This window comes from Bubalus kerabau, chromosome 2 (genome assembly GCF_029407905.1).
Source record: "Bubalus kerabau isolate K-KA32 ecotype Philippines breed swamp buffalo chromosome 2, PCC_UOA_SB_1v2, whole genome shotgun sequence".
Lineage (NCBI taxonomy): Eukaryota > Metazoa > Chordata > Mammalia > Artiodactyla > Bovidae > Bubalus > Bubalus kerabau.
In genome coordinates this window covers 35180371-35194081 of record NC_073625.1, presented here as the reverse complement: position 1 = coordinate 35194081, position 13711 = coordinate 35180371, and positions in this window count along the sequence as shown.

The window sequence follows — 13711 nt, the reverse complement described above, 5'->3', positions numbered from 1 at the left end:
TGAGAAAAAATAACCTGCTTTCTCATTGATGAGCTAAAACTTGTCAACATTTATTAATTAATTTATAAAGCAAATGTTTGTTAAGCACATGTACTAAAGATATGGCATATAGTAAAGATAGAAAACTCCTATTAATTCAAGTCCTATGAATAGAAATTAATGCAGGAAACATGAGGAAAAACAAACCAAGAAACTAAAGGCTAAATGAAGTGATGGAAATCATGTAACAAGGGGTGTGGTGGGGGTGATGGTTTAGTAACTCAATCGTGTCTGACTCTTTATGACCCAATGGACTGTAGCCCACCAGGCTCCTCTGTCCATGGGATTTCCCAGGCAAGAATACTGGACTGGGTTGCCATTTCCTTCTCCAGGGGATCTGCCCAACTCATATCAAACAGGTCTCCTTCACTGCAGGTGCTCTCTTGCATTGCAGGCAGATTCTTTACTGACTGAACCACCAGGCATGACAAGTGGCTATTTTAAATTGGGTGATTTGGAAAAGCATCTGTATGGAGGACTCATGCAAGCTGTGACAGAAATCTTAGAGACAACACTTATTTGTATCAAGGGAAAGAGGAATAAAAATAATGCTGGTATCTTGGAGAAAAGGGGTTGAGGCTGATAGTGACAAAATAATCAGTTCAGAAAAAGAGAAGACAGGTTAAGGGTATTCATTTTAAGTTACATGCCAAGGCGGTATCCTTATTATGGTTTCCAGAAATTTGACATTAACATTCTAACAAAAAAAAAACCTATATGTGTAAGCAATATAAAACAATAAATAAAAAGCCTAAATTAGGAATTCACAAATAGAACTAACACAAATAGCTTATAGGTATGTGCAAAAGAACATTTAACTAGTATTGATTAAAGGAATTGACTGTAACAGCCATAATAATCCAGCTGTCAAATTTCAATTGACAAAAATAATAAGTGATGTTGGCACTGGTATATGGAAACAGTACTGTTACTTCTGGCGGAAATGTGCATTACTGCAACCTTTTTGGAAAGCAATATGGCAATTTATATGGAAAACTAAAAAGATATCCATACTGACAAATTCTGCTTGTGGGAAATGTGTTGCCAAGTTTACTATTGTTTTTTAATGTTGGATCACACTCTTTTTTAATATAAATGTTATTATAGTCTGAATTGTTTCAGGAGGGCTGAAGAGTTAAGAAAAACTTCCAACATTTATAGTTTGGGGTCTTTCAACTGCAATGTATCATAAGTTTTAGGGATACCACAAAGAAAGAAAGAAAGATTAGAGGCATGTCATTATTCTCTATCAAATGCAATGTCCAAACAATATCTGTCTGAAACAGTTCAGCAATTTAATGGTCCTCAGTGATAATTGGAAAACTTAGTCTCTGGAGGCACATTAACTGAGCATCCTAGCCAAGGAGAGGCTATTATGTCTTTCTAAAAACGATGAAGATTTTGCTCATTCACATTTTCAATAATTTGTATTTTTGGAATGCATGACTTCTTAAGGACAGTAGTCATGATTTTAATTCTATCTATTCCTAGAAGGATATAAAACAATATATCTATGCATGTATCCACCAATGTATTTCTATTCTCTACAAATCTATATCTATATTTATATGTGATATATTCCTAGAAAGATATAAAACTGTATGTATATAAACAATTATATTACTATATATCTATGTACCTATATTTCTATGTATAAAATCATAATCATATAAGAAAACATCACTAATGAAATCAGTCTTTGGTTGAAATGTGACATATTGGTAGGAGTTTATTAAGCAAAGAAGAACATTCTGAACTGAAGTAACATAATGTGTAAGTCCCCATGACAGGAGCAAAGTAATTTTAAGATACTGCATGTAAGTCATTTGGCTTCAATACTCAATTTAGAGATGGGTGTGCCCAGGTAGCTTAAGTGGTTAAAGAATCCACCTGACAATGCAGCAGATGTAGACAGGAGATCTGGGTTCAAACCCTTGGTTGAGAAGATCTCCTAGAGAAGGAAATGGCCACTCCAATATTCTTGCTTGGGAAGTCCTATGGACAGAGAAGCCTGGTAGGCTACAGTTCATGGGGTCACAAAGAGTCGGACATGACTGAGCACAGCACACATATACCAACTGCAGATTTAAGCAGAGAACAGACCTTACGTGTCTGGCTATGTTAAGTATTTTGGTTCCTATTCTAAGAGCAATGGAAAGTTTTAAAATGTTAAGAAGAAGCAATTCAATTAGATTTATATTTCAAAATACCCATTCTAGCTGTAATGTAGAGAAGACAGGGTGGTAGGTATTGAATATCGAGATGACTGAAGATTAGGTTTTATAAGTAACACTATACATGGAAATAAATAGACACCATTAGGATGTATTTAGGAAAAAATATGGCTAAAATCTGATTAGGGATTGGGTCTGAGACTATCGAGGAGAGAGGCGTTACAGTGACACTTGGATTTCTGACTTACATAGATTTCACAGGTTCATTGTCTCGAGGGAGCTAATTACATTCCTAGAAATGAACAAGCAATTTTGGTAGAAATTAGTAAAGATTAGGAGCTGAGTTTGATGTTTTAAAAAATGTCAAGTAGGCAAGTGTAGCACAGTGAAAAGTTCTTTCCAAGAGATGTGAATATTAGAGTCATTCGTACTAGAGTGGTGCTCACAGCTGTGAGCATGAGCAGAGAGATATAGTCATACCAGAAGAGTCTGGTTCAGAGCCTCCAGCAACTTCAATATTTAGTGTTTGTATCTAGGAGGATGATCATACAAACATGTCTACATAGGAGAAAAACCAGGACAGTGGTCAACAAAGAAGGCTGGAGTTCCCAAGACCTAGGGGTCAGCATGTTCAACGTTTAGCGAGGGCCAGCCTCTTCAATCGGAGAAGGCAATGGCACCCCACTCCAGTACTCTTGCCTGGAAAATCCCATGGATGGAGGACCCTGGAAGGCTTCAGTCCATGGGGTCGCTGAGGGTCGAACATGACCTAGCGACTTCTCTTTCACTTTTCACTTTCTTTTTTTTTTTTTTTTTTGAAGATTTTAAATTTTATTTTATTTTTAAACTTTACATAATCCGCCACAGGTATACATGTGTTCCCCATCCTGAACCCTCCTCCCTCCTCCCTTCCCATTCCATCCCTCTGGGTCATCCCAGTGCACCAGCCCCAAGCATCCAGTATCGTGCATCGAACCTGGACTGGCAACTCATTTCATACATGATATTTTACATGTTTCAATGCCACTTTCATGCATTGGAGAAGGAAATGGCAACCCACTCCAGTGTTCTTGCCTGGAGAATCCCAGGGATGGGGAAGCCTGGTGGGCTGCCGTCTATGGGGTCACACAGAGTCGGACACGACTGAAGTGACTTAGCAATAGCAATAGCCTCTTCAAAATGACTTTCTTTGTGGGTCATCACAGAATGCCAGGCTGGACTCCCTGAGTTATACAGCAACTTCTCACCAGAAACCAATATGCCATTGGAAAGCAATTTTCTTCCAATTAAAAAAATAAAGAAAAAGACTTTGAAGTCTCACATGGTGGCAGGGGTGAGAGCACGCTCTGGGGTCTCTTGTACAAAGCCATCAGCCCCTTAGTCCCACTCATGAGAACTCCACCCTCCTGATCTGAGCACCCCTCAAAAATCCCACCTCCTAATTCTATCACCTTTGGGGTTAGGATTTCAACATATAAACTTTCAGGGAATACAAACATTTAGTCCTCTAAAAATTTTTCTTGCATTGTTAAGCTATTCTTCTGATATGGTCCAACTGTACAAATCTGAAGGCACTTCTAAAATTCCTCATGCTTGGCTGCCAGTGAGTAATCTCCATGTACATGCAATTGAAAGTCTATAATCTTACTAACCAGAGATGTCTATAGATATTTTGGGACCTGAAGCTTACAAAATTTAGAGGCTTTTTTTTTTTTTTTAAGAATAGTAATTCAAATTAAATATGGAAAAAGTAGGTATGAATATGAATGAAATTTCTAATGAAATTCTATTTCTTTAAAATGAAGAAAAATTGCAACAAATTAAAATATTTATAAAACTTCCAAAACACCACAATATTTAGAAAAACAGTATATAGCCCACCAGGCTCCTCTGTCCATGGACGTCTCCAGGCAAGAATACTGAAGTGGGTTGCCATTTCCACCTCCAGGGGATCATTCCAACCCAGGGATAGCAGCCAGGTCTCCTGCATTGCAGGCAGATTCTTTACCATCTGAGCCACCAGGGAAGCCCCATATTTTCATTAGTTAATTGAATTATGCAACTGTATAATACTTTTTCCCTTTTATTTTTGGTTTCATAATTTTCTACCAGTCTTTCATTTAACAATATTATAAAATATTTTTGGTAAGGAGAAATAAAAATGATTTAATTTATCCTCTAACATTGTTGTTATAGCTCAATTTTTTTGATAATTTCTATTTTTTAAAGTCTTCTCAAAAGGTTTCAGATAATTATTTGGAATTTCTCAGTTAGAGAAAAACTTAATTTTTCATAACTATGTTAGGATTTCCAATATTTCCATATATTTTTTTGTACAGGGTCTAACCTCATGTATGAATATTTAATATTCATCAATCAGCTCATCAAAGATGGAGTATAGGAGACACACTGAGTTTTATGTTTTCTTATCTGATTGGAATAAGCTCCTTTTTTATTAGGATTCAGTGAGAATGAACTCTGGGGACAAATTTCATGTCTAATAGTTGGAAAAATTTTTCCATAAACTACTATCTGACTCAACATACTTCAAATCTTGTTTCTGTTCCACTCGTAGATTCTCTTTTTTCTAGCAGCCGCAGCATTTGGACACTGAGCTTCTCGAATTACAAAACGAAACTTGCTTCTTACTTTGCTAAAGGTATTCAGTAAGAAATTGAACATGATTTGTCATAAGACTTATAATCCTTGCAAAAGAACACTCAGACTAGCCATTTATATCTCTGCAATCTTCAACTTATTCAATTTGTCTCAACTTGATAGAGCTTATTTTTTATTTTATTTTTTCTAAAAAGCTGAAGTCTAAGATAAGTGGCAGGATTAAAATGGTCCTATGTGGAAATACTACTGGCTTTAAATGAAATGCCCTCTATGGACATATGCATTAACTCAAGTGGGTAATACCATAATGTATTAGATAAGAAATGTCTTTTAATCATTCAGCCAGTCATTCAGCTAAGAGCTATTCACTGAGGAACTCATGTGTTTATTTCTAGTTGGTTGCTGTGAATAAAGTAATAGCAAAACAAAATGTACACTTATACTCCCCACTACCATGATTCTAAAATATCTAAGAATTTGAGAGAAAGGGATAGAATTTTTACAAAATAATTGTATAGGTAATCCTTAAATTGGGCTTCCCAGGTGGCTCAGTGGTAAAGAATCTGCCAGCTAATGCAAAGAGTCAGACATGACTAAGCTACTGAATACAATCATTAAATTAAGTTTTTTTAAACAAATTGCATTAAATAAAATTAGATTTTGCATGTTAACACATTTGTTGTTGCTGTTGTTTGTTAGTCATTGTGTCGGACTCTTTGTAATCCCATGGACTGTAGCCTGCCAGGCTCCTCTGTCCATGGAATTTCCCAGGCAAGAATACTGGATTGGGTTGCTATTTCCTTCTCCAGGGGCTCTTCCTGACCCAGGGGTCAAACCCATGTCTCCTGCACTGGCAAGTAGATTCTTAGGTTAAAGTAAATATCTTTTTTCTTTATACACTGCTGCTGCTGCTGCTAAGTCACTTCAGTCGTGTCCGACTCTGTGTGACCCCATAGACGGCAGCCCACCAGGCTCCCCAGTCCCTGGGATTCTCCAGGCAAGAACACTGGAGTGGGTTGCCATTTCCTTCTCCAATGCATGAAAGTGAAAAGTGAAAGTGAAAAGTTAAAATGAAGTCGCTCAGTCGTGTCTGACCCTCAGCGACCCCATGGACTGCAGCCTACCAGGCTCCTCCACACATGGGATTTTCCAGGCAAGAGTACTGGAGTGGGGTGCCATTGCCTTCTCCGTCTTTATACACTATAGCATAGTTAAAATTTCTGCTTATTACCACCTCTATTGTGAATATACAGTGTATTATAAGTAGAATATGGTGAATGAAAATAATTAATTTTTTCTAACCTAAACTTCAGGATTTTTCACAATTTATTAATTTTTAATTTGATTATTACATTCAGGATTGAGATAGGAGTGTTATTGATAGATCTCAGAATTTTACTATCTTTAGACATTTTATCTTAAATGCATTTAGAAACGGAGAAGGCAGTGGCACCCCACTCCAGTACTCTTGCCTGGAGAATCCCATGGACGGAGGAGCCTGGTAGGCTGCAGTCCATGGGGTCGCTAAGAGTCGGACACGACTGAATGACTTCACTTTCACACGTTGGAGAAGGAAATGGCAACCCACTCCAGTATTCTTTTCTGGAGAATCCCAGGGACGGGGGAGCCATCTATGGGGTCACACAGAGTGGGACACGACTAAAGCAACTTAGCAGCAGCAGCATTTAGAGAGTTTTCACTTTTTAGTTCCTAGCAAGATGAAGTTAAGGACCAATAAAGTGAGCTTTAACTGAAGGAGCTTTAACTAATTTGAAATACAGTGAAAGGAGAATGGAAGAGTTAAAGATGAATAATAGAGAAAGAGAAGATGGTGTTTTGTAGTGCAAAAATCATTGCCTGCCTTTTGGGGAGAGCATTCATGCCTCCTTCCTAGGGGTACGGGCTCATCCTGCAGTCCTGAATCTGCTCCCTAGGTGTTGTGTACACACTGAATCCCTCATTTTTCAGGATACTGGACTGCCTGACCAGTACCAGTTTGGCTTATATTCTTATCCTGACTCCACTCAGCTTCATTGTTATTGGCTTGACTCTATCTTTATTTCTTTCCTATTATCTTCTAATTTGCATTCTGTTTTCTTAGAGTATTTTATGCCTTCCAAGATAAATGGTAGCTTATATCCATATCCATCCACCAAACAAAGTTGGAGGACTAACCCCCCCACTCCGTTTTTTTTCTCAGCTGAAATGAGAGCAATCGTGCACAGTGGGGTTTTTAAATAAGAGCCTTCCCTGAGCATCTGAGTGTAGGGAGCCGTCTACTTTACCCAGACAAGGATAGGGAAAATTTCAACATTTAAACTTTCTTTGAATATGAAAGGCAGCCCTATCAACTTTCACCCAGAACCGTCTATGTCCATAGCAGATTTTATTTTTACATCCAAAAAATGATTATTGCACCAAAGCTATATCCTACCTGTCTCCTAAACTTCAAATGATGGAAATGAGTTCCTCAAGAATGGCAGTCACAACATGATATTCAGGGACTGTCTCTGGCTGCTGCAATTTATAGCCATTTGTCAGGGACTGTCTTTGGCTGTTGCAATTTATAACCATTTTCCCTCCCATTAGAGTTGTAGGCAAATCTTAGCTCTACAAATGTTGACATCACTTAGTCAAGCAGACAGGAGAAAAGTGACAAAAGGAAGGTTTAAAGCTAATTTTGAAATAATTCTGTGACACTGGCTCATGAATAAAAAGTAAACCAAATTATATGGGTGAGTATATACAGATTTAAAAGCAAGATACCAGAGAGTTCAGGAAGAAACAGCCCTTGCAAGATTGGAGACAACAAATGTAATGCAATTTAAGTCACTGCATTAAGACAGTGGAATAACTCATGTCTCCTGTATAAGAAATAACTGGTGAGCTACTTAAAATGTAAATGACTGTACCTCACCCCAGAACTTCAGAAAAAAAAAATTTCTGGGGATAGGCTTCAGATGTCAATTTTTCCAGAAAATCGCCCATGTGACCTTTATGTAACTTAAAATTTGGGATGCCTTTGACAATCTGTGATATTCTGTTTCTTCTAATTGTTTTCATAAAACTATGAGAGAAGTTCTTCAAAAGAAGAGGTCTTGAATTGTGTGATTCAGGGGATGTGATTGATATCAAGGCATCAAATGTTTTATGGGTTACTCAATGAAAGTATTAAAAAGTGGGTGGGGTTGCTAATGGTAACTGGCTTCAGGCTTTGAATGCCATGTACACATGAGGATAATGAATGATAAGGTTTGCCTTTAAAAAATTACAGCCAGAAAGAACAAATTAAATAAACATAAAAGATAAAGTAGGAAAAAATCCACTCCCATGAGTTGATAGAAAAATAAAAAATGGTTTATATATTGGACTATTAAATTTTCAGTGGAAGAACATAGAAAAAAAAAAACAATACTTTTTGGAAGTTCTAAAATGCTTCTTCTGTAAGATAAGGGTAACAGTATGTTGTTGAAGATATTTAAATTGATGCCAGAATTGTTGATCATGAAAAAATATGGATAGCTCATGTACAACAACGTCATTATAGTATGCCAATACTCCTGGGATGTCAGCCAAAATGGAGGTAATTTTCTGAAAACAACTCAGTCCTGAACTTAATCCAAATGACATCCATTCATAACAAAGTATTCCTTTCAAGAAGGCAAAGCCTAATCCAGATAAAGGAGTTCTGATGATATATTCTGATTATAAAAACAAATAGAACATCAGTTACTTAGAATTATAATCATATCTAAATAAAATTATTAAGAATATCTGAAATTATAAAACAGTATAAAATTTGCTTGCATGTAAGAAGTTTTTTAAGTGACAAAGAAAGACTATAACACAGGGAAAATTCTGAAACAGCAAGCTCTACTGATTTACAGGTGAGCTGATTTAAAATTCAGTCAGGTTCTCTGCTTTCACAATCTCATAGCAATGTTAAAACATGAACACTGGGCCCAATAAGGAAATTAGATTGATTATTCATATCCAGTTTAAATCCTTCTAGTCCTGAGAGAAATCATTGTGAAGAATAAAAATCACAGAGAGTAGGAAAGAAATAACCAAGTCATGAAATTTTACTTTGGTAAGTTATATTTGGCAGTGAAGTTGAACAAGAGTTAACACTAATGCTCTGTTTCAAAGAATTGAAGAATTAATCCATATCTACTAGAATGTTGAAATATTTAAGCATCAACATTCATTGAAACTACTCTATCATTAATCCATTCTTATATAACATTAATTTACTTCTGAGGTCCAGGGACTGTACTAAGAATAAAGGAAAACATGAAATCTATAGAAAGAAAGTCAACTGTAAATCAGTATGATAAGATATATGAACGTGTAAACAAATTGTATTGTACGGATTTGTGTGTGTGCTTCCCAGGTGGTGCTAGTGGGAAAGAACCTGCCTGCCAGGAGACAAAAGAGATATGGGTTAGATCCCTGGGTCATGAATATCCCCTGAGGGAGGGCATGTCAACCCACTCCAGTATTCTTGCCTGGATAATCCCATGGAGAGACAAGCCTGGCAGGCCATGGTCTGTAGGGTTGCAAAGACTCAGACACAACTAAAGCGACTTAGCACATAAATCATTGATACATTACTAGTTATAAATGTGTACATGTGTAAATAAGCAAAACATATAATAAATTAATACATAGTAAAATTATATACTGAAAGATGCTGCTGTTAAAGTGCTGTACTCAGTAAGCCAGCAAATTTGGAAAACTCAACAGTGGCAATGGGACTGGAAAAGGTCAGTTTCTCATTTCCATCCCAAAGATGGGCAATGCCAAAGAATGTTCAAACTGCCACACAATTACACTCATTTCACATGTTAGCAAAATAATGCTAAAAATTCTCCAAGGCAGGCTTCAACAATACATGAACCGAGAACTTCCAGATGTTCAAGCTGAATTTAGAAAAGGCAGAGTAGCCAGGGATCAAATTGTTAACATTTATTGGATCATAGAAAAAGCAAGAGAATTCCAGAAAAAAAAAATCTGCTTCTGCTTCATTGACTATGCCAAAGCCTTTGACTGTGTGGATCACAACAAACTGTGAAAAATTTTTCAAGAGATGGAGTACCAGACCACCTTACCTGCCTTCTGATAAACCTGTATGCAGGTCAAGAAGAAACAGAATTGAACATGGAACAATTAACTGGTTCAAAATTGGGAAAGGAGTATGTCAAGACTGTATATTATCACTCTGATTATCTAACTTCCATGCAGAGTACATCATGAGAAATGGCAGGTTGGATGAAGCACAAGCTAGAATCAAGATTGGTGGGAGAAACATAATAACCTCAGATATACAGATGACACCAACCTTATGGCAGAAAGTGAAGAAGAACTACAGAGCCTCTTAATGAAAATGAAAAAGGAGATTGAAAAAGCTGACTTAAAACTAACATTCAAAAAATGAAGATTTTTTTTTTTTTAACTGAACTGGACTATAGCCTGTCTGGCTCTGCTCTCCATGAGATTTTCCAGGCAAGAATACTGGAGTGGTTGCCATTTCTTTCTCCAGAGGATAGTCCCAACCCAGGGATAGAATCCATGTCTACTGCATTGGTATGTGAATTCTTTACCTTGCTGAGCTAGTAGGGCAGCCCAAAAACTAAATAAACAATGAAAATAATCTTTTTCATGGCACAATAGGAGAACTGCTTCTGGGAGGTGAAATTAAGATACACAGTGCACAAAATGCACAAAGGAATAAATATGAGAGGTTAAAGGAATTTCATATTGTAAGGGCAGAAGTTGGGGCTTAGGAAGGGATGAGATTAGGAAATTAGGTACATATCAGAGCATTCAGCCTATAGAATTTGAAGTTTATCTTATATATCCTTACTCATTATGTCTTAGAGTACAGTAATCAAACTATGGCACCTAATAAATACTAGCATTGTTTCCAGAATTACTATTACTACTACTACTACTATTCCTCCTCGTTACCACTGAGCTCTCACCTTAGGAGAGTAAACAATAAATTAGAAGAGAAATGGAAAATATTTTAAGATGAATGAAACAAAAATACAACATATCAAAGTAAAGGGATGTAGCTAAAGTAGTAATTAGAGAAAATGTTATAGCTATAAACATCTACACTAAAAAAGAAAAGAAACAGTTCTTAAATTTGTAACCTAAGCATCCAACTTAAGAAATTAGAGAAAGAAGGACAAACTAAAGCTAAAGTTAACAGATGGAAAGGATTAAAGTCTGGAGGAAGTAGGTGAAATAGACAATAAGAAAATAATAGGGAAAATCAACAGCAACAAAACGTTGTTTCTTTGAAATGACCTGAAAAAGTGATAAAACTGTAGCTAGACTAACAAAAAAAAGAGGTAGAAGACTCAAATTACTAAAACAAAGACTGAAGGAGAGGACATTTCTATTAATCTTAGAGAAATAAAAATCTCTGTAGGAGAATGCTATGAACAATTGTGTTTAGACATATTAATTAGATCACTTAGGTCTAATGAATAAATTCTCAGAAAAACATAAGCTACAGAAACTGACTCAATAAGAAATATAAAATTTAAAATTTTATATATATGTTATAATATTTATATATAATATTATATATAACATTTATATATATATTATAATATTATATAAAATATAAATTTAAAAATTAATTTTTATTAATAATCCAAAAAGCTAACAAAGAAAAGCCTAGGCTTATATAGCTTTCTTGTTATATACTACCAAATGGTTAAAGAAGAATTAATATAATTCTTCACAGATTCTTCCAAAATATACCAGAGAGGAAATACTTCTCAACTTAATCTATGAGACCAATATTTCTCTGATTCCAAAACCAAACACATACCAAGAACACTTCAGACAAATATCTCCATGAATATAGCCACAAATATCTTCACCAAAATGTAAGCATACCATATCCAGCAATATATAAAATGATTTATATACATGACAAAATGAGCTTAATGCAAAGAATGCAAGTATGATTGATCACTCAAAAAGCAATCCATATAATACATTATATAAATAGAATAAAAGACAAAATTCACATGATCTTCACAAAATTCACATGGTCTTCACAGAAAGGAAGATACTTAATTGAGTGAACATTAACAATATGTAAGGTATTGCTCGGAGAAGGCACTGGCACCCCACTCCAGTTCTTGCCTGGAAAATCCCATGGATGGAGGAGCCTGGAAGGCTGCAGTCCATGGGGTTGCTGAGGGTCGGACAGGACTGAGCGACTTCACTTTCACTTTTCACTTTCATGCATTGGAGAAGGAAATGGCAACCCACTCCAGTGCTCTTGCCTGGAGAATCCCAGGAACGGGGGAGCCTAGTGGGCTGCCGTCTATGGGGTCACACAGTTTCAAATACACATTAACACAGTGAATCCTCACATCTTTCTCAGCCGCTCATGGTTAACATGACATTAGCTTTGCTGAAAAGGAGAAAACTTGGTTTCACTTCCTCAGGTTTGAGGAAGGTAAAACCTGATCTTGATTTAAGAACTAGAGTTTCTTTTTCCAACTGAAACCACCTCTTATTTTGACCTCTATGTATTAGCTCCATTCTCTCTAGTGAGTTAAAAAGAATAGGAAAGATCATAAACATAAGCAGCTTAGACTCCAATTCTAACAGATCCCGTTAGAAGAATAGGTATTCGTTACGCTTAAATGAAACAATATAAAATACTTAGGAATGAAAGAAGCCAGTTGGCATTACGATGCTTGAGGAAAGTTTCTTCAGCCTCCTGAATTCTTGGGCTTTCCCTCTGTAAACAGGAGCTCACAGAGTCTGCTCTGCCAAACTCATTTGGTTATTAAGAGTCCAATACTTTGGCTACCTGATGCGAACAGCGGACTCATTGGAAAAGATCTGATGCTCGGAAAGATTGAGAACAGGAGGAGAAGGGGGGAACAGAGGTTGAGATGGTTGGATAGTATCATCAACTCAACAGACATGAGTTAGAGCAAACTCGGGGAGATAGTGAAGGACAGGGAAGCCTGGTGTGCTGCAGTCCATGGGGTCGCAAAGAGTTAGACATGACTGAGAGACTGAACAAGAACAGCAGATGGATTGATGTTTATAAAAACCCTCTGTCAGTACAAAATTTTTCACATATTATATAACTTTAAAAAATTAGCAGATAGCAAGAAGGAAAATTTCCATTTCTGATTATTTTGAGTTTTTATAACTTATCTTGGTGGAAAATTTACATATTAGTATTTGTTTAAGAATATACCTTTGTTGACTTTTTTTGTTTGTGAAAACATACCTTCCCAATTAGAAGGAGAAAGTGAGATAAGAGAGACATAAATGTCTTTGCCTAATAAAGTAATAGGAATTTTTGGAGAAGGAAATTGGTCTTCTGAGCTGAAGGAAAATAAATGAAAAAAAAAATCTAAAAAGAGAGGGTTATGGTGGTGTGCTGGATTCTAAGGGGAGAGATGACCAGTAAAAAATTCCCTGTGGTAGGTAAATTCTAATGATCTTAGGACAAATGATAATTGTCATTAGGGTGTATTTTTTTTTTCTTTCCTGGGGTATAATTAACATCCTTTAATCTCAAATGTTTACAAAGTAATTGTTACATACAATAATCTTGCATTATTGATTCTTTATCAAATCATGTAGTGAAAGGATTGTGTTCATATTTTGGGACAGGATAATAACAAGCAATGTGGATATTAAGGATTGATAATAATAGGATTGCATAATGAATGATATAACATGTGATATGAAAGAATAGACTAAAAGGGATAAGTCTCTCTTCTTATGATATGTGATATGAGAGGACAGATGAAAAGGGAAAAAATCTATCTTCTTAAAAGAATTAATACCTCATCAAATGTATATTATGTACACATTTGATTATC